The 19,356-nt window shown below is 39.5% G+C and overlaps 1 protein-coding gene across 2 annotated transcripts in view; it reads left to right on the forward strand.

The window, feature by feature from the left end:
• Positions 1-19,356, forward strand: part of PTPN14 (protein tyrosine phosphatase non-receptor type 14) — a 110,319-nt gene continuing 90,963 nt past the window's right edge. The window contains exon 1 of one of the 2 annotated variants that reach the window (XM_015622330.1): positions 1-78. The gene's annotated coding sequence lies outside the window, so the exon portion shown is untranslated. Of the gene's footprint in view, positions 79-6,031; positions 6,103-19,356 lie in introns of those variants that run through there. The other variant, XM_015622332.3, reaches the window with a different exon arrangement.

Consider the following 19,356-nt stretch of genomic DNA (forward strand, 5'->3'; position numbering starts at 1 on the left):
GGCAGCCGCTGCCCGCGGGCCGGGACCGCCGCCTCCCGCGGGCGTGCACAAAGCCGGAGCCGCCGCGCTGCCCAGCAGGTAAGGAGCCGCCGCCGAGTTCGCTCGAGTTCGGGCGCGTCCCCGCGCAGACTTTGAAAAGCCCGAGCAGCGCCTCGCACTCGGAGTGTGCGGTCGGCAGCGTTTGCGCGGGGCTCGCTGTGCGCGGCAGCGGGCTAGCACAGCTCCGCCGGGTCTGCATCGCTGCCTGTGAACCACCAAAATAGCCACGCTTGGGTTACGAATGCCAGTCGGTGACCTGCGGTAAGCGAGCCTTGGACCGTCTGTCCAGCCCGTGAATTTCATCTGTTAGACACACAGATAACACGGCATTTGTCTAGTCAAGAGGTATTTGTAAATAGCGAGGAACGGGCAGGGCTCCGTGCTGGGCTGCCCCTATTTACATCGCGGCATGCCCGTGTTTGCCTTCCTCCCCGCCCGGGGCTTTACCTTGCTCTTTGTTAGTTACAGTCAAGCCTAAACTGGCCGTCTTCAGCAAGTCTGTAACTCTGCCGAGTGCCGCAGCAAAGATCGCGGCGAGGCAGAGAAGAGTGACATCTGCTCTCGTTTCTGATGTGGCAAAGTCGATGAATTGTTAAGATCTCAAACCAGCTCACTTTATTGGGGTGTATTTGGGACAAGCGTTACATAATGTATGTGTGGTATGTGGATATGATGTGTGCTTGCTGGAGCTTTCCTATCGAGTATGTTTTATCTCTCTGATTTGCATAAAATAATCATATGTTTCCATTATAAGCAACTTTTTGGTTGGTTGTAACTTTAACAAGGTGGGAACAGTGACTCGTAAAAGGCTCAGATTCATTATGGTATTGCCCAAGAAGTTTTCTGGGATTTTTGGCATGTAGCCTGAAACCATAGAAGAAATGCTTTTACCAGAAGCCAGTTCTTTTTTCTTTAAACTCGTGCAGATAGTTGCTACAGGGTTTAGTTATTCCAAAAGCACTGTTACATGCTGCAGTTCCTCAAAGTTTGAAAAACTATTCATATAAAATGGCTCCCCCCCTTACCAAATCACAAGTCACCACCTGCCAACTTCCATATTATGAGAGGACATAGCTCTTTTTGAGGAGAGATGTGAAGGGAGGCAGTCCCAGCAGGGACTGTGTTCTCGTTATCCAGCTGAAAATGTCCCATCAAATATGAGTGACAAAATACAGATGAAGCAGCTTTTGCTCTTGGCCTCTGGGGGTTTTGTTGCTGACATCTAGTACTTGTTACATGGTATAAAATAGAGGGTGTGTTGATATTATAGTAATGCAAATAAGCTTTAGGACCTGTTCAGTTATTGGCAGTAGTTGAACTCTTTCTGGTATCTTTAGAAGGCTGTGCCAGAGTTGCTTACAGACAGAGGGCACTTGTGGATATCTCATGGGTCATGATACAAAACTTGGGAGCTTTGCAAACTTAGGGGCTGAACCACAGTCCATCAGCAAAAAAAAAAAAAAAGATAGTCCCTAAAATCTGTGGCAGAATTTGTGGGCCATCAGTTCTGCCAGTGCATTTGTGTGTGGGAAGCTGTAAAGCATGTCTGTCTTGATGCATCCTCAAGGAATCCAGTGGTGCAGACCAAGGCCAGAGCAAGGGCTGCTAGGTTGATCTCTGTACTGAGCAATGTGAGCTTTTGTATCTACCTTATATTTAGAGTTTTACACGTGCCTTTTAAATGTTTCTGTAATAGTAGCAGAAGTAGCTTTGGCGCAGCTTGTTCATGAGAGTTAATTAGCAACCAGTGTTAGTACTAATGACTGACTTTTCTCTTGCTCATTCTTGTCCAGCAGAAGCCCATGAGTCAGTTACTATAACTTAGGTATGGAATGGGTTTCTATGAAATGCATCCACTCTTGTGCACTTAGCAAATTGCTTTGGCCAACAGTGGCTCCTCCAATCAGGGAGAAAGTATTTTACATATATAGACACAGAGTTGTGTGCAGAGTTCTGGTAACTCTATGGCTTCCTTTTTCTGTTTATTTGGTACTGCTGAGCCAATCTGCTGCTCTTCCTTCTGTTTCTCTTCATATGCTGTGAAGCTGTGTTTGATTAATTGTTACTTAAGTAGCTCATTTTAGTACGGATTTACATTTAGCATAGGTATATGCTGTATGAAACTGAAGAACTCCATCTCTTCAGCTGGAAGCGAATTCTCTGTTTCAAGAGTTTGTCAGCTGAGGGAGGAATGTATAAACTGCTGGTACTATACAACAGGTACAAAGTTTTCAGCAGGCTGTGCTGCTGCAGCATATATGTCCTAGTCCTGCAAAGACCCACCCATGTGCTTCAATTCATGTTCACGAATAGTGTGTTTGAAATCATGTGATTTCTTTTATATATGTAATAATAAACATGTATACGAGTCCTTGTAGGAATCAGGCTATAATACTTAGTATGCAGTGTATCCAGCTCAGCTGTAAGAAGATTTCAATAAAGGCCTAATTTTTATGCTGAGCAAATGCCATAAAAGTATTTTTTATTTCTAAGTCCACTGTGAAGTGCAACATACCTTCACCTATTATGCTTTGTCGAGTGCCATTTGAACAGATCCTGATCTTTGAAAATAAAGCAGGATGGTGTAAATTTTCCTCCTGTGAGGAGGGAGTATGGTACAAGATTGTGCACAAGATTCTCTGAAGTGAAAAAAGTTCCTTTTTATAAATCTACTGATTTTCTATTCAAACTTCACGGATGTTGCTGCCTCCACCTATGAAATTGTTAAAAACCAAGAATTAAAGAGTAGTTCCTAAAGGAATGGAGGTAGAGCTGAGTTGAAGTCTATGTTGTGGTAAAAATAGGATTTTGGCTTCATTGTCTAACCCCTATTCTCCTGTCCCTGGTGCAGGGGACCTTAAAACTCAGTGAACAGGTGCAGCTTCCTCTGGTGGTGTTGGAATCAGTTCATGTCCAGATCAAGTGTAGCCTGTCCCATGGGGTGCCCTTGTTAAAGCCTTTTGGTTTGCTGTGCATGTGGAGCTGAGCAGGTGATTGGTGAGGAGACACTTCACACCCTCTGAAAGAATAGGGCTCCTCACCTATGTGGAGATAGCCAGAGGAGCAACAACTCTTCCCCTTTCCTTTGGGCTGTCAGAGGAAATGAGGAGAAATCAGGAATGTGAAAGGAATTAAGGACACAAGATCATGGTGCAATGCAAAGTGTGTAAAAAGAAGTGCATATTTGTTCTAAAATGTGTTTCCTACCTTATCATGCCTGTCCTAATAAGCAGCTGCAAATGTTATTGTCAGCTATATGTGAATACCTAAGTGGCTGTAAATTTGGCTAACTTTAAGAAGGTTTTCTGACCAAAGGACTTTTGTGGAGGATGTTAGGTGTATGAAATAATGGATGCATGCTGGCTGGGGAAGAAGAGAATGTTGACTGCTCTGGTGTCCTGTAGCCATTGTTTCAGTCTTATTTTCTGCTTGTGTAGAGTTTAGGTACCGAGCTTCACTCAACACCAAGCACGTCTTCTGGACTCTGCAACTCTCTAATTCTCAATCAGTCTACCTGTCCTTATGACTAAGAATACTTTTTTATTTTGTCAGTAGCAATGTAAACCTAAAATTACACTATGCGATGTATAAACACCTCTGAAAAGAGGGTGGTGAATGTGCATTTTGGTGATCTAATAAACTAGATGAATGATGGTGTGCCAAAACTTGCTAATGATGCAAAAGTATTTGGATTAGGCAAGATTGAAGAAGACTGAGAAATTGTAAAGGGAATACAAGAAAGCTGGGTGAAAGGGAAGCATAGCAGATGAAGTTGATAAATTCAAGAATATGCATGTTAGACAGAATAATCAAATTACTCCTTCATGTTACTGGATTGTAAATTAACTGTATTTATTAAGGTGGAGAGGAAAAATTCAACAATGTTTCATTTGAACTTGTGTGCCTTCTTAATGCTCAGTGTTGGGCAGAGGAAAAATGCCACAGTTGTTTTGTAATATTGTGTTAATGACACAAAGGTTGTTATTAAACTGGTGCTTGAATTCACCAGGAGTAATCAGTTTGTGGTCTCCTATCAATGAAGAGTGATTGAAAAATAATCAAATGAAGTTGAGCAGGAAATATTCATGTAGCACTGTGTCAAGGGGGTCAGTTAGAGGAGGTAGGATGTATATGTGCAAAATAGTGCTTGACCATTACTCTTTGATACAATGGCTTGTTATAAGGAGTAACTTGAAAGCCAAAGTGTATAATTACTTCTACTAAATCAGCATTTTTGTCATATTCTGCCAAAGGAGATCATATAAACCAAAAGCCTGTTAGGACAGACAAGATAAGTGAACTGTTCTAGGGACAGGAAGAGCAGTCATGGCTACAGTGAAGGGATGTTAACTGTATTGCTGTAGGGCACAAATCAACGTTATCTGACAGGGATTGAGAAATTTCTCTTAGGACAGATGATGCCATATGTGCCTGTTGTGATATTTTGTGTTTTCTTACAGGGGAAGATGCTCTTAGAAGCAGGCTGATGATTAGACACACTATAGTAATTTAGTTTCTCTATTGTATTGTGAATGATGCAGATTTTAATTACATATTCATGCAGGGGGAATTGAAAGATTAATTTTTTGGTATATGTTCAGGTTTCATGGAAAGCATGACTTGGACTTCAAGTCTTTAGCACATTGAAGTTTGATGTTTTAACTTAGTGAGATGTGCTGTGCTGGGGCCTGGGCTGGCATAGAGGACAGTGACAGCGAGGCTTCATTTAAAGGCAGATAGCACTGATATCTGTTATTACTCAATTTGGTTATGATTTCTACTATGTTTTCTGATGGACAAAGGGTACTTTTAAATTCAGGTAGTTCATATAAATAGTTTTGATTTCTGTAACAATGATAGTTCTGTGGCTGTGAGGAGCACAAGGACTGGTTTATGGAGGTAGCTACATCTCTTGCAGCTTAATGGGTGTATCAGAGAAAATATTGCCAACACCGTGGAATTCTTGCATATCTACCTGCTGGGAGAAAGATTGATTTAGTAGCAGGCATTGTGATTGATCTAACAATCAGCACTTCATGTTAACAAATTAGTGTATGTAGTACATGTAGTATGTAGTACAACATAGTTAAGAGTTGTCGGTAGAAGTTTCAAGAAACTATGCTATACCCTAAAGAATAAAAAGCCAGGGCTTGTGCAACTTTTAGGTGGTCTAACCAGCCAGAATGAGTTGTCTTACAGGCTGCCTGCCTTGCAGCTATCTGCAAAATAAATTATGGACTGACTCTGCCTTCACTGTTGAGAAGGCTGAAGCTGTTGAGAAGGGAGCCTTGCACTGCTCTCTGAACTTAGAAAATAAAGTTTATTGGAAGGCTGTCATTTGTGAACGTGCATGAAAGTGATGTCCTCTCCTGGGACATCCTTTGGCTATGGGCTGGATTCAATGCATAGCTCTCTGAAGGAAAAAGGGAGGGCTTTAGCCCAGGAGAAGTTGGCCGTGTAGGGGAGGTTACCAGTAGTTGTTTTAACTTGTGTTTGTGAAATTCTTTCTTGTTTTTACAACTGAGAAAATAGTTTGCATTCCTAAGGTTTTTGAGATTAGCTCTTATCATGGAACTCCCTCTTTTGAGAGGAGGCATTCACTACCTTGTAGATAAAATGCCTTTAGGTTTTTATTGGTGATGGTAATTAAGCCAGGTTTTTTGACAAGCCTGGGCAAAATCAGGGGACTTTGCCAATCAGAGATTCAACAGATAGAAGCCAGATCCTATTTTTGATGTCTGGTGCCGTTTTGATTTTGACCTCTTCACACAGGACTTTCATTTGTCCTTCTAGTGCAAACTGTATCCTGTTGGTGGTGGAAACCCTGCATTTTCTGGGTATGTGATATGCAGTGCTTATCTCAGGTGCTTTGAAAGGGAAACAGTGTGTAAAGGAATTTCTACAGAAAACATTGTGACTGTTGTTTACCAGGACAGAGGGAGAAGAGAGGGGAAAGCAATATATTCAGTGGCTTAATTTGCCCTGTGCTGAGGTGGAATGAAACTTCTGATGCCTTCAGAAGGAGCAGGCCCTGAAACAGGCGACCTCAAACAGAGAAAAGAGGTATTTCAGAGGAAATATGACTTCTCCGTTAAGAGCTTTGCAAAATGCCCCGTGAACAGACCTGCCTCAGGAAGAAAAACCACGATGAGCTTAGGGGGTGGAAACTAATTTCAAAGGTCCTTGAAAACAGGCATCTGAAATGATAATAATTTTTCTTTTATTTTTCTTGGTTTTCCTTCTTTGGCAAACATTTAAGAGCTACTGAGTGTAATCGATGTCTATTTGCATTCTTTATAGTGTTGAGAAGGTTCAGCCTGTTTAGGAAGATGCTTTGGGTCAGCTTACCAGATAAAGAAATCAGCTGCTAATTGAAGGGGATGGTTGGTGCAGTATGCTGCTGGTAGACAGAAATATTGACAGAGCTTCAGAGCTCTGGCAGTTTCAGAATTGAGGGTGGACAGGAAAAGTTTCTGCTTGTGGATTAAACAACTCATATAGATGTATTTGAGTAAAGTTCCTGTGATTCCTTCCACTTCTGCCAACACTGTGCTGTGGGAATCTGTGACAGCAGAGGAAGCTAAATCACAGTATCGATGTGCTGCTGCTCCCCACTTTGTTGTGGTTCTTTCTGGAAGCAGAGAAAGACAATGACAGAGTTGTTTTTTTTGCAAGTTCTCTTCCATGTGTCCATGTTCCCTTTCTTAGCTTGGTGCCTCAAAATGCATCTGTGCGTATATAGAAATCTTGTTTCTAAAATAGAACTGAAATCTTGCAGGAGAGCATTATTGAGGTGGGATAGCATTTAGCATCCAAATGGGAAGTATGTTAGTTGCTAACAATTTCATTTCCTTTTTTTAAAATTGTTTGTCTTTCTGACAAGGGGGAAATAAAAGATGCCATTTGAAAGTGAATGTTATTTTTAGTTTTTGCATACCTTAGGGCTTTTGCTATGCAGTTCGCTGTTGCATGCTGCTTAACATTGTCTACAAAGAGGTGTTTAAATACAATGATGTATATGGAGAGATAGATCTCAATTCATAAATAATGTTTTTGCATTCCTTTCTGTATTGTAGAATGTATTGAGAAGTTTACAGATAGGAAAAGACAAAATACACATCTTGAATTACAGTCTAAGGAAGAGGAGACGAAATGGTTTGGTGCAATAGGCAAATGGTGTGTTGGGGAGTACTGGCATGTATCATAAGGATTTTGGTTTCTTTGGTCACAGCCTGCCCTCAGATGCTGGTTCACCTCTTGAAAGTTTTTCTGGTTTCTGCATTTGATTGGGAAATTGCTGTGTGCATATGAAAATGCAAATTCAGAAATGCAGATGTATGGTTCAGTAGTTGAGACGGTTTTGGAAGAAAATACCACCTCAAGTCCTGCTTGACTTGTAATGAGCATTTCTCTGGAGCTGGAATGGAAGAAAGCAGCTATAAGGAGAGTGCAGTAGCTTGGTCTTCTCTGCTAGCTGTGTGTTAGTTTTGCTCTAGCTGGTCTTGTTCTTTGCTGCTGATGTAGTAACCTAAAACTGCTGGTCACAGAACAGCTCTGAGTTCTTGCAGTGTACATTTGCATATAACTTTTCACTGCTGAAAGGGTAAATTATCACTGTGGATAGGCTGAGCTTTCAAAACCTTGTCTAAGGATGGCCCAGTTGTCTCTTTTGATGTACAGATGGTTTTATCTGGAGAGGCTAATGCAGTCTTGCAGTTTTTCCTTGAACCTGACTTAGGTATGAAGACTGCCACCCATGCACTAATTAATCTGTCAAAACATCTGACAAGGGGTGGGTGCGCATTGGAGACAATTAGTCATTTTGTCTATTAGTCAATAATGTCAGCTTTGGTTGATGTTATATAAAGTTTCTTACCTGCTTTTGTGTTTTCAGCTTGTGTTATGGTAGAAGCTTGTTAGCATGTGGTTTAACTCCCATGTTAGCTTTGTGTAGTCAGTGTCCTCTGCAAGTATCACATTGCATACAGTTGTGAAATTCTGCATTTCCTACCCCCCTATACATTCAGCAGTGTAAATTCAAAAATTCACTTCAATGGTCACGGCTGGCTGGACTATGAGCTGGTGATAATGAAGTCCTCCACATGGAAATATGTTAAATAAGAGGAGCATTCAGCTAACTTCAGGTAACATTGTCCACTGTTTAATGCCACTTAATTTTGCCTTCTCTCCTCTCTTTAATAGTGTAGATTTATAAAGTAATTAATTTTTTTACTTGGGATGGAATCGGAGCAAATGCATTTGTCATCTCTTCATGTTTCATGTTGCAATGAAAGAGAGCAGCAGAGGATAGAACAATGACAGTGAAGGATGTCCTCCATTATTCCAATATTTTCTTTTGATGAAGGAAACAAGTTTGTGCATGTTTATCTTAAGAAGGCTTTTTGCCACAACCTGAGCACCCTGTGACAGTGGTTTTGAAAGCAGAACATGTTAGTTTTGTTGAGTACCTTTTGCAAAGGTTAAGATATGTGAATAAAAATAACATTTAAAACTTCCATGTTGAAAAAGACCCTTTGGTAATATAGTTAATAAAACAATTTTATAAGTTCAAGGCAGAATCTAGATTGTTTATTAGGAAAACTTCCTAATAATAAACTCTATGATTCATAGTATTAATTTCTTAGGAACAGCTCTGTTTTGGAAACTGTGTTAAAAGAAGACTCACCAGTCCAATGAAGCATTCAGTGAAGAGTCAAAGCCTTTGTCAGAAAAATGGACAAGGTTCTGGCTTTGTAATCAAAGATGTCACTTTCTTCATAGTTTGAAATAATAAAGCATTTTTTAATTTAAAAACCTGTGATATTAGCTCCAGTAACTGTTATTTTTCACCATTCTTTTAAGGATAAAGATGAGTTTGGTTACTGACCTTGGGAAAAGATCAAGGGGTTTTTGGTTGTTTTGTGGGGTTTCTTTTTTTGATTAATTATTTGAACCCGTTTTTTAGTAAAGGATCTGGTAAAATGGTAGTAGAAAACCAGTCCAGATATCTTTAAGTAAGTACTTTTGGCAGTGCAGTGTTTTGGGGCCTTTGTGAATAAAGTGACCTCCTTTGCAGTATTTCATACCTTTGTACCTGTACTTTGATAGACACTTCGTTTGCTTTATCCTGAGGCATTTAACAGGCCATTCATTTATCCACCCATGCGTGTTTCTGCCCCACCTGTGGCTGTCTTGAGCTGTGATACCCAGGAATGTTTCATGCTGGCCACGCTGGGTGCTTTCTACACCACATTCTGTCAGACATCATTTGACCTGCTCTCTGCAACGTGCTCCAAGCAAGGTCCTAAATGCCCGTCACCAAGAGCCAGTGTGGAACTGTTTGGGTGATGACTTAAATGTAGATTTCCTTCACTCTTATCTCAGTGGAGTTATTTTACTGGTATGTGTGGCGATTTTGTGTACAATGGTCAAACCTAAAAGAATTTAATCAGGGTAACAAACTGATAGGGCTGGGTATCAAGTGCTAACTGCACAGGAAGGGGCTCTGCACCCAACAGTGCCAAATCTGTTCTGGATGATGTTGTCAGTGATGGGTGTTTCATTAAGTCTTTATGCAGTGATTCCTCTACCCATTAGGAAAAGAGACTGAGGAGAGCTTGAATGTTCATGGGGTTTTTGTAGTTTGTTTTGTTTTAAAACATATCCCCGTAACGGTAGAGATCTATAGGAAAGGTAATGAATTTTATAAAATAAAAAAGATGTGTGGCTTTTAAGAGTGTTTCTGTCAACAGATGATTACCATTTATCTGTAATCTCCCAGATGTGATGCTCTTTATTATGGATTGTGAATGATTGTGCTGCAAGCTGCCTATCACCACTACTGTTGTGGCATTGTGCACTGGATAAGTGGTGTCTAGACATGATCATCAGCTTTACCTCTGCAGTTTATATCTCTCAGAAGTTAGAAATATCAGACAATGAAATGTTCGCATTGTTTTTAGGACACTTTGAAATACTGGAATCAATTCTGGTATTTCATTGTAGCATTTGTCTGTATATGCCTTTAAAGACCCTGTGTCAAATCTTTCATATTTTCCATGATTTCTATACTTTCATATCTTCTTGACCTAAGGAATATGGCAATGAATGGTGGCTCTGAAGATCTGGTGTAATGTTGAGCAGAAGACATTATCGAGTGTGTGCAAGCAGTTTGTGTACTAACTTTGTTCAAACATAGATGCCTTAGCTCATAAACAGTGAGAACTCTACAAGGACAAACTGCAAGGTCAGAGGAAATTAAAAACAAAAGAATGCCTGATTGCCATATCTGCTGAGACTGAACACTGATTACATTATCCTTGTCCTGCCAGGATCATGATGATGACAACTGTGTTTTATGTCCTTTGACCAGAATCATAGAATATCCTGAGTTGGAAGGGACCCACAAGGATCATGGTGTGCAACTCCTGTCCCTGCACAGGATGAGCTCCAGAATTACACCATGTGTCCGAGAATGTTGTCCAAACACTTCTTAAATTGTCAGTCTCAGTAGATTACAAGGCAGAGGTAACTGAGACTTTGTTAGGTTAAATTCGGCCCTCTTTTGATGGAGGGACAGCATAATTAGACAAAAGGGGCTCAGAGTCTTGTGCAAGAGGAGGCAGCGCAATACACGTGGGTTCTAAGAGACAGAAGGTTAAGTGTTGCAGTTGGGTACATCCTGGAATTGTAAGACACCTCACATTGTTGCATTACGTGCCAGGAGAGCGGAAAATTACAACTCGGTTATTCAAGACTGTAGTAAATCTAGTTAATACCTCATACCTCTGACACATCTGTCAGTGTGGTATCGTAATTATTTACCTTGGCACTGTAAGCTCCAGGCAGGAAGTCCAGTTGGTGAACACTGCATCCCCAAGTCTCTGCGTGTGCTTGCCGGCCCCCCTGCCACCGGCACAGCTGGCAGCCCTGCTTACCAAAGCGGGGAGTTGGTGTGAGCAGAGGTTTGCGGGATCAGGACACCAGTTTGCCACAGGAAATTGCACTTCCAAAGGTGAGTGTTTGTAACTCCTGACAGCTCCTACCAAAGTAAATTCTGCTGGAGGTTATTACATGCTAAGTTGGGTGCTTTGATTTTATTTTAAAGCAAGAGGATGTAGCATTAAGTCTGGCGTGCTTATTACTCCGAGCTCCTTTCGCACGCTTTTTAGCTTCGTCTGGGAATAAGTAAACACCTAAAATAATCTCTGGTTTTGTCGTCTCTTTGGTAGTCTGCTTGCTTCCTGTATTATGAAAGTTATCATTAGATTAGCTGTGTTTAAGCTTCCTGTCTCACCAGGGTTTTTCCATTATTTTTACAATCTCTTTCAGGAGGTACCAGTATCATGTTTCTGTAATGAAGGTTTCACTTAAATTATGCGTTCGGGGTTTTTTTCTGTTGTGTTTTTTAATTTTTTCCTCTGTCCACTTTCTTTACTTTGTCTGAAATATTTTTTCAACTCTGATACTTAACCAGGTTTGGGGTTTTTTTTACTTGTTTGAAGATGCTATTGTAATAACACGCAGGCTAAGAAAGCATAATACGACTTCTGTCTGCAATTGGTGCGCTAATATAAATGGTAGAAAAAGCTCAACAATTTGTTTAGCTGTATCGCTACTTAGTCTTGTTCTTGTGGGGAAAGTGCTGTTGTTTAATAGGTGACCCTGCAGTTGTGAACTCAGGCTGAGAAAATAAATAGCCGAGATGCACAGTGTCATGTTTGGCTCATCTAGGGTAGAAATTGAATATATAAGTCTGGAAATACATCATCTTTAGTATATTCTCTTACCATTAAGAGAACTGAAAATAATGGACTTCTGGGATTTTACATGGGCTCATTTACTTATCAAACCAAAAGGTAAACCTAGACCTGAGGTTTTAGAGCAAAAAGTGGAGCTGAATTTTCAGAAGGGTGAGGTAGAACTTCCTCAGGTCAGCCCAGTCTTATTAGATCATGGGCAAACATTTTGCCATTGCTGTGTACCCTGATTGACCTTCTGTGTGTCCCTTATGGTTAAATCTCATTTTCCACTAATAGATGTCATTTGCTTGCTAGTGTGTATGTTTGCCTGTAGTGTTGGAGACTGCACTTTTTAGTGTGAACACTGGATGTGAAGTTCTTTAGGCTTATCTTTAGGTTTTACCCTTTTCATTAACGTTTTTATGGATTTGGACAGCTCTGCTGTCTTGCCAATTGATGTTTCTTTGTGGATTTCATATAAATTCTTGTGTTACTGCTGTAGAACATACACTAGATCCTTTTGTGGTCTTTTATTTTCAGTTGTATTACTGATTTTAGGAATTACCAGAATAATATTTAGATTTCTTTGTCATATTTTATTTTTGGGGGTGCCAACTACTTTCTTGATTCATTGCAAGCTAATTGATACCTAAAATGTTCCATGACAGTTTCTTTCGTTGTTCATTGATTCATTTATTGTATCATCTAGGCTGTTGCTAAATATGCACCTGTGGTGCATTCGGGAGAGTTTTGCCCAACTGATGCTTCTCCCTTATGGTAACTATCTGTCATTTAATTTATTTGCTTCTAAAAGCTATATATTATTTTAGTAAATGACATGTTTATATTTTGAATTTCTAGCCTATGACCACAGTAATGAGTAGCCTTTTCCTTTCTCTTGAAGATAGTTTCAGGCTCATCCTAATTGATTGCTTTCACTCATTTGCTGGTGTTGTGCTCTTCATTTGAGTGTCATTGTCTTGGTGGTAATTAAACAAAAGCCCAATTAAGTCTCCTGCTATACTGGGAAGCAGCTTGCCAGACTTTGACAGTACAACAAAGAACATTTCATTGAACATTTTCTTCAGAAGGAAATGTCTCAGTGGAGGTTTGTAAAGCAGCACATATGATATTAGACACTTTCCAGCTATCATTTTAAAATTATTTTATATCTGTGACTGAGCCTTCTGCTCTGTTCCAAAGACATGACTCAGAACACTACTTGTGTTGGAGAGCTAATTTCCATCCACTGACAATGTGAAAGCCCTCTTGAAACATCAGATTTCCAAAGCAGGCAAAGTGAGATTTAGTAACCTCTTAGCTTCTTGGAGTATTTTTCAACAGAGGGTTTATGATAAAAAGAGCAGATTAAAAATTTTCTTTGTTTATCCAAAATGTAAGCCTGTAAATCCCACTTAACTGAAACCATCGTAGTTATTGCTCTTCATATTTTTGTTTCAGAAGCTGTAAATTGGAAGAGCCACTTTAGAACTGGAAAAAGAAGAATGAATTAGAATAATATTTTTTCCAAACTGAGCTGTGCATGGCTGTTGGCATTCATTCTGCTGAGTTAAGTGGCTCGAGAAAGTGGAGGGAACACACAAGATGAAGAGAAAAAATGACCCAGAAGAGCCTGCTTTGACAGGACTCTAAGATAGTCACAGGACCACTGCCTTACTGCCTGAAAACTTGTAAAATGTGTGAAAAGATAATTTCAATTAGGTCCCCATCTCTCTCTCTCTTTTACCGTTAACTTTTTTTTATTTGAATGCCACAGCTCTGTGTCACTGTATATCAAGACCAAGACAATAATTGCCAACAGTTCCAAGTACGTGTGTACATTATTATATTTGATTTCCACTGAGCCATAAACACTCTTTGTCCTTTGCCTTTTACTAGCTATTGGCTTGGCTATTCCTTGTGGACAGGAAAGCTGTGTTTAATGCTTTGTAAAGTGGCCATCAGTTCCTTGCTTTTATCTCTATTCAGCATAAATTATTTTCAGCAAGGTCACAGAAATATTCTGGCCAAGATTTGCAGGTGCCCCTTGTGGAGAGCTATTTCAGGATAAAGGATTAATCTTGCTGTGTCTTTCCTCCCCTTCTCTCATTTCTTCTATCCTTGAAGAATACTAATCCTGAATGATAGGAGCCCATGGCTGGTCTCCTCCCTCCTCCATGGCTCACTTCTGTGTTTTGTTTTGGTTTGTTTTTTTTTGTCATTTTCAGAATTAACCCTCAACTGGATAGGCTAAAGCATATTCTTTTACCCTTAAGCTTGAAAACTTTGTGTGTGCTGCCATTGCAATATTTCTAAGGGGGAATTCAGCCCCTAATTATCAAATTAGATGCACATTCTGGTTCTTTGGCATGACTTTGCTTCTGCCCATCTGTCAGGTTGGCACTCTGCCCTCTCAGAAAGTAGCCGACCAGTTTCAGCTGAGCAGAGGAGCCAACCAAAGATGGGTTAAGAGAGGCAGCCTGCAGATCACTTTATGTTCGATTCCTCTTGCCAAAAGCTCTTCCTGTTTGCAAACAATGTCAGCTTAAGCCCATATGCTCCATTACATGGGATGACATCTGTGGAGACAGATGCAGGGATGGCAATACAAATGACATTTGATAAGGAAGGGCATATGTTATGAAACCAGACACCACTATGAGTTTAAGACCTTGTCTGTACTGCACGTGCATACAGAAAAATAGATTGCTCTGTATTTTGGTGTGTGAGCGCATTCATCAGCCACAGTGTTGGGCTTTTGAGCACATCATTGTTCGAGGTTTGTGGTAGGTGTACCTGCAGTTTTGTGATTTGGTTGTTGCACATTATTAGCTGAGGTCAATATTTTGCTCCAGTACTCTTTGAATGCATTAAGGGTCCAGTAGTTTGCATGATGTAAAGAAACTGGACAATGCCAGTGTAAGAGCAGCCTGTTGTAGCAGAAGGTTTTGCTGTGAAATGTTTTTCTGAAGGATTTCTGAAGGATTTCCAAAAATACATTTCAGCATTTAGAAATAAATAATTTGTGTGTGGGTTATATGTGTCTGGGTAGAAGAGATGTAAAAACCTCTTCCTTTGGCATAGCCTCTTTGCCAGATTTTGCTTTTTCACCAGAGGTCAGCTTTGTATCTAAAGCTACTCTTCCTCAAGCACCTCTGCTTTTAGCACCCTTTTCTTGTTCCTCATATTGCTAAGGCTGATGGAAAAAGCATCAAGTTTTCATTGCACATAATCCATTTTAACAATTGAAGAAAATATTTACATTCATTAGGAAATACATGCTATTGGTTTAGAGCACAAGCAAAAATAAAAAAGTGCAGTATTTGAAATATATGCCTTATCAGCCATATTTGAAGACTATATTTTTAGTATTGGGCTGAATGGAAAACACACTTTTCAAAGAAGATGAATGAGTACTGACAAAGGCAACTCTTCCATTAAAAATAAAAGTAACTTGGACATGAGTATGTTTTTCATATCCTTTTAATGGAGTTAATATTTGTTGTTTACAAACCTGAGAATGTTTTTTGGTTCTTTGTCTGGCTTTTTGTTGAAAAACATTTATCCAAGTGACATAATGTACTTGTTTATTCAGATAATGTAGGACTGTAATAAATAGTTGTAGGTGATGTCTAAGTTTTCATTCTTTGAGATTTATTTTTTGAGCATTTCCTTGAATGGTGGCACTCTTTCCTTGGTGTAACTTAAGGGCAATGTTATATTTGCTGGCTCAAAGAGTTCCTAAAATGTATATATCTGTTAAAGACTTGGACCAAACATGGCTTGTTGAATTTGTAGTGTCATAGTGGGGAAACCCATCTGGAGGAAGAGGATTTCCTTAAGCATAGTGATACAGTCACTTTCTCTGCACAGATTTTTTTTTTTTTCTTCACTTCCAAAAGGATAATTTCACTTCCAAACTGGGAAAAACAAAGGAGTTCTCCAAAGCACTGAGGAGTGTTGGTTTCTTTAGTTGGGCTTATTAAGAAACTTTAAGCACCTCATTTTCTTTTACCTCTTGTTTGTTTTATCTATAATGAAGGCTTAATAGTAATGATGATAATGTCTGGTTTTTATTCTCCCTGTCTCCTGAATTCTGCAAAGTAGTTTTTACTGTATACTTCAAGGTATTACTCAAGTTACAATCATTAACTCTTTCCTTGAAGTGTCACCCCCACAAAAGGTGAAAATAATTGCTTCCCTTTTTCCTTTCTAAATTAGTTTACTAGCTACAAAATGTGATTCCTGATAACTGTACACAGTAGATGATGATTCAGTGCAAGTAAAAAGGATTAAATTGTAGAGACTGAGGTGTGTAGTGGCATTTCTTTTCTCACTGTATTAAAATGCTAAAAATGCAGCTTTTTTTTAAAAAAAAAGGAGCATTTTTATATTAAATTTCCTGGATTTTGCAGAAACACAGTGCTTCTGCTGCATTCAATGTCAATGTTTTTTATACAATTTGCAGAAAAACTGGTGTTATTTTGCAAGAAGTCGAGAATACCCTTATAATTCCCTTGTAAAAATTTTTGGTACAAAAAGCCTGGCTTTAATCTGCTGTGCTTTGTTATCAATGAACTTCTCTACATGTACATTTTCCTACTGAAGGATTGAAAAACTGTTTTATTTATTTGGTTACATGATTAATTGCATTAACTTATTGCCTATGCTAAGTAGCTGGTGGAAATGGCCTCAAGCTGGACATGGGGAGGTTCAGGTTGAACATCAGGAAAAATTTCTTCACTGAAAGAAATTGGGTAAGCATTGGGATTGGGTGAGCCAGGGAAGTGGTGGAGTCACGCTCCCTGGAAGTGGAAAACATTTTGACATGGCACTTACTTAGTTGACATGATAGTGTTCAGTCAAAGATTGTATTTGATGATGATCTTGGAGGTCTTTTTCAACTTTAATGATTCTGTGGTTCTCAGAGGTCTGCTGGGCACATGAGCCAGTGCACAAGCTGCTTTAGTAATCAGAATCTCCTCTGCTAATGGGAATCGCTCTTCTTGTCTCCTTGTGTTGCTGACAAGTGTTTTAAGTGTTCTGTTTTTTTCATGCTAGCTCTGACATTTTGCTAGGTGTAGGATCAGGCTCTCTGGTCCAGGCCAACTCTGAAGCCTGTTTGTTGCAGTTTTAGGATCAGCACTCTGAGTTCTAAGGAAATCTGTCACCTGTACCAGCCCAGCACCTGCATGAAACTTCAAAGCTCTAGCCTGACACACCGGAGAAATAGTTTTGATTTACAGAAACTCTGCTGTCAGTGCTTATCAGAGAATTTAGATGTTGTGAACTTCCTTAGACAGACCATCTCCAGTAGTGATGGCTTGCTTTGAAAAGCCTGTTTGCTTGGCTCTCTGGAACAATAGAGGCAGCTGTCTTGAAAGGAGGAGTTGGACAATTCTGAGATACCATCTGGACCAGTTTGGGGATCAAAACAATTCTCTTTTAGAGAAACACTGAAAGGAATTCCAGAACTTGAAGGCTGCCACATCTTGCTAACCAGATGCTCTATGAGTGTTGAATACACTGACGCCTGCCAGTAAGGGAAAAACAATGAGGTATATGACTTGGAATGGTTTCAAAATGTGCCAAATTAAAGTGCCAGGTTTACTCCAAATAGGTAGCACCATTGAATTTATATTTCTTAAAAGAAATAAAATAATGATGGTGCCTGCATTGTAGTGACTGAATAATTGAAAAGTAGAACGCTATCAGAAAAAAGCAATTTCCAGAGAATCTTGGAAATTCCATTCCTTTAATTACTTTCTTTACAGAGACACCTTGCAGTTCATCCCATGATTCAGAGTGGTTATGGCATTGCATATCTCACCTAATGATATTAATCCTAACCATGATAACTAATGATATTAAGCCTCTGATGCAAGTTCCCACTAGTGTGCTCATTTGTGCACAGTGCTTTGGAGGCAGGCGAGAAAGAAATGTCAGCAGCTAGATATTACTTGGGGAACATGCAAGTTAAACACCTGACATCTGGTGAGTCACCCTCTAAGTATGTGTGATTGAATGATGGTTAACTGAGTGCCATGGTTAACTAAGACCAAATGTGTCTGAAATGTGCAACACTTTATTTTTGAAAGTAGTAAGAAGTGCACTGTAAACACCCATAGTTTACAAACCTTACTATAATATAACTGTCTGCAACCCACTCCCCAGTTGTCCTCAGGAACAGGTTTGTGCACTGTTTCTTGTTGCTAATCAAGTATTTCTAACATTTTTAATGCCCTTTGTAAACGTTGTTGTTAATTGTTAATTGTAAACAATTGTTAATTGTTTTCTAAGGCTTGAGGGGAATTGCTACACCTGGTTGTTTTCTGGTTGATTCTTTTCTAATGAAGTGACCTGCCTGTTTAGAAGTTTCTGTGCTATCTTGACATAAAACTCTGTCTGGGAGCAAAATGCAAATGTTGAACCAAAACTTTTTTACAGTCTGCATGTTCACCATGACTAAGAAAGATTCAGTCATTCTGGTGCAGACAGTGCACAGGTACAAATTATGATGAGATATGTTCTGTAAAATACAGCTGTTGGGAGCACACAGGGTAGGGACTGAAGAAGCTTTGACCATCCGATACAATAGCTAAAGGCACAGGTTGTTGTTCAACACAAAGATTCACTTAGCTCTGTTGGGTTCTCAGGGAGAACAGAATATCATCTAGTGAGCATCAAATGACATTGTAACTAATGAATCGTTTAAAAATGTGATTATGGTTGTAATGCTGCAGGATGCAGGCTGGGCCTAAGCACTGGCAAACAGGCTCCTTGGAGAGGCAGAGTGCCACCTCGCCTTCTGCAGCTGTGTGGTCACTGGCCATTAGTTGTACAAGTAGCTGGTTATTCAAATGCTTAAATATAGATGGAGGAGCTTAATAGTAAATAGCTATTTGAATGATAGGTGTTCTTAGTTCAATAGTTAAGCCACAATTCACTGTTGCAAAAGTTGTCTGAGCAAACAGTAATGATAATATGGCTTTAAAAAAAAGAATCAGTGAAAATACATGTAGTGAATTTTTGTGTTGGACTGACTGGCAGTAACTCATTGCTGGAATGCAAAACAGTAGTCCAAAATTAGTTAAATGTTTATAGATGGATTATTGAAATGATGAAGCTGTTTGGAATGTCAGGTTTTGAAACAACTAATCCAGGGCAGTGCTTATGTTTTGATAGTTTTGTAGATGCTTTTGTATCTTTGGAAGGAGTTATGACCATTGTTTCTGGTATTGTACATACTTAGTGCACAAGCTTTTAGTAAATTACCATTGTTAGACTTGCGTCTTGTTAAACAAACATAGATTGAAACAGATTCCGTGCTGTAAAAACAACCTCTTGCAAGCCAACTTCTTTGTGCATGTGGGTTGTGTATCATTTCCCCTCAGGATTTAACAACATACCTTGAACTTCACATTTTAAATTGATTGAAAGAGAGAGCCTTGCATAGAGAGGAGTAAAAACTCTTGGACTCTAATCTCTTAATCACCATAAAATGCTTGAGTGTTTAGCTTTGATAATATATGAAACAAATCTGGTGGTCTGTAACATTTCTGATGTGCATTTCTTT

Source organism: Parus major, chromosome 3, assembly GCF_001522545.3.
Source record: "Parus major isolate Abel chromosome 3, Parus_major1.1, whole genome shotgun sequence".
Classification (NCBI taxonomy): Eukaryota; Metazoa; Chordata; class Aves; order Passeriformes; family Paridae; genus Parus; species Parus major.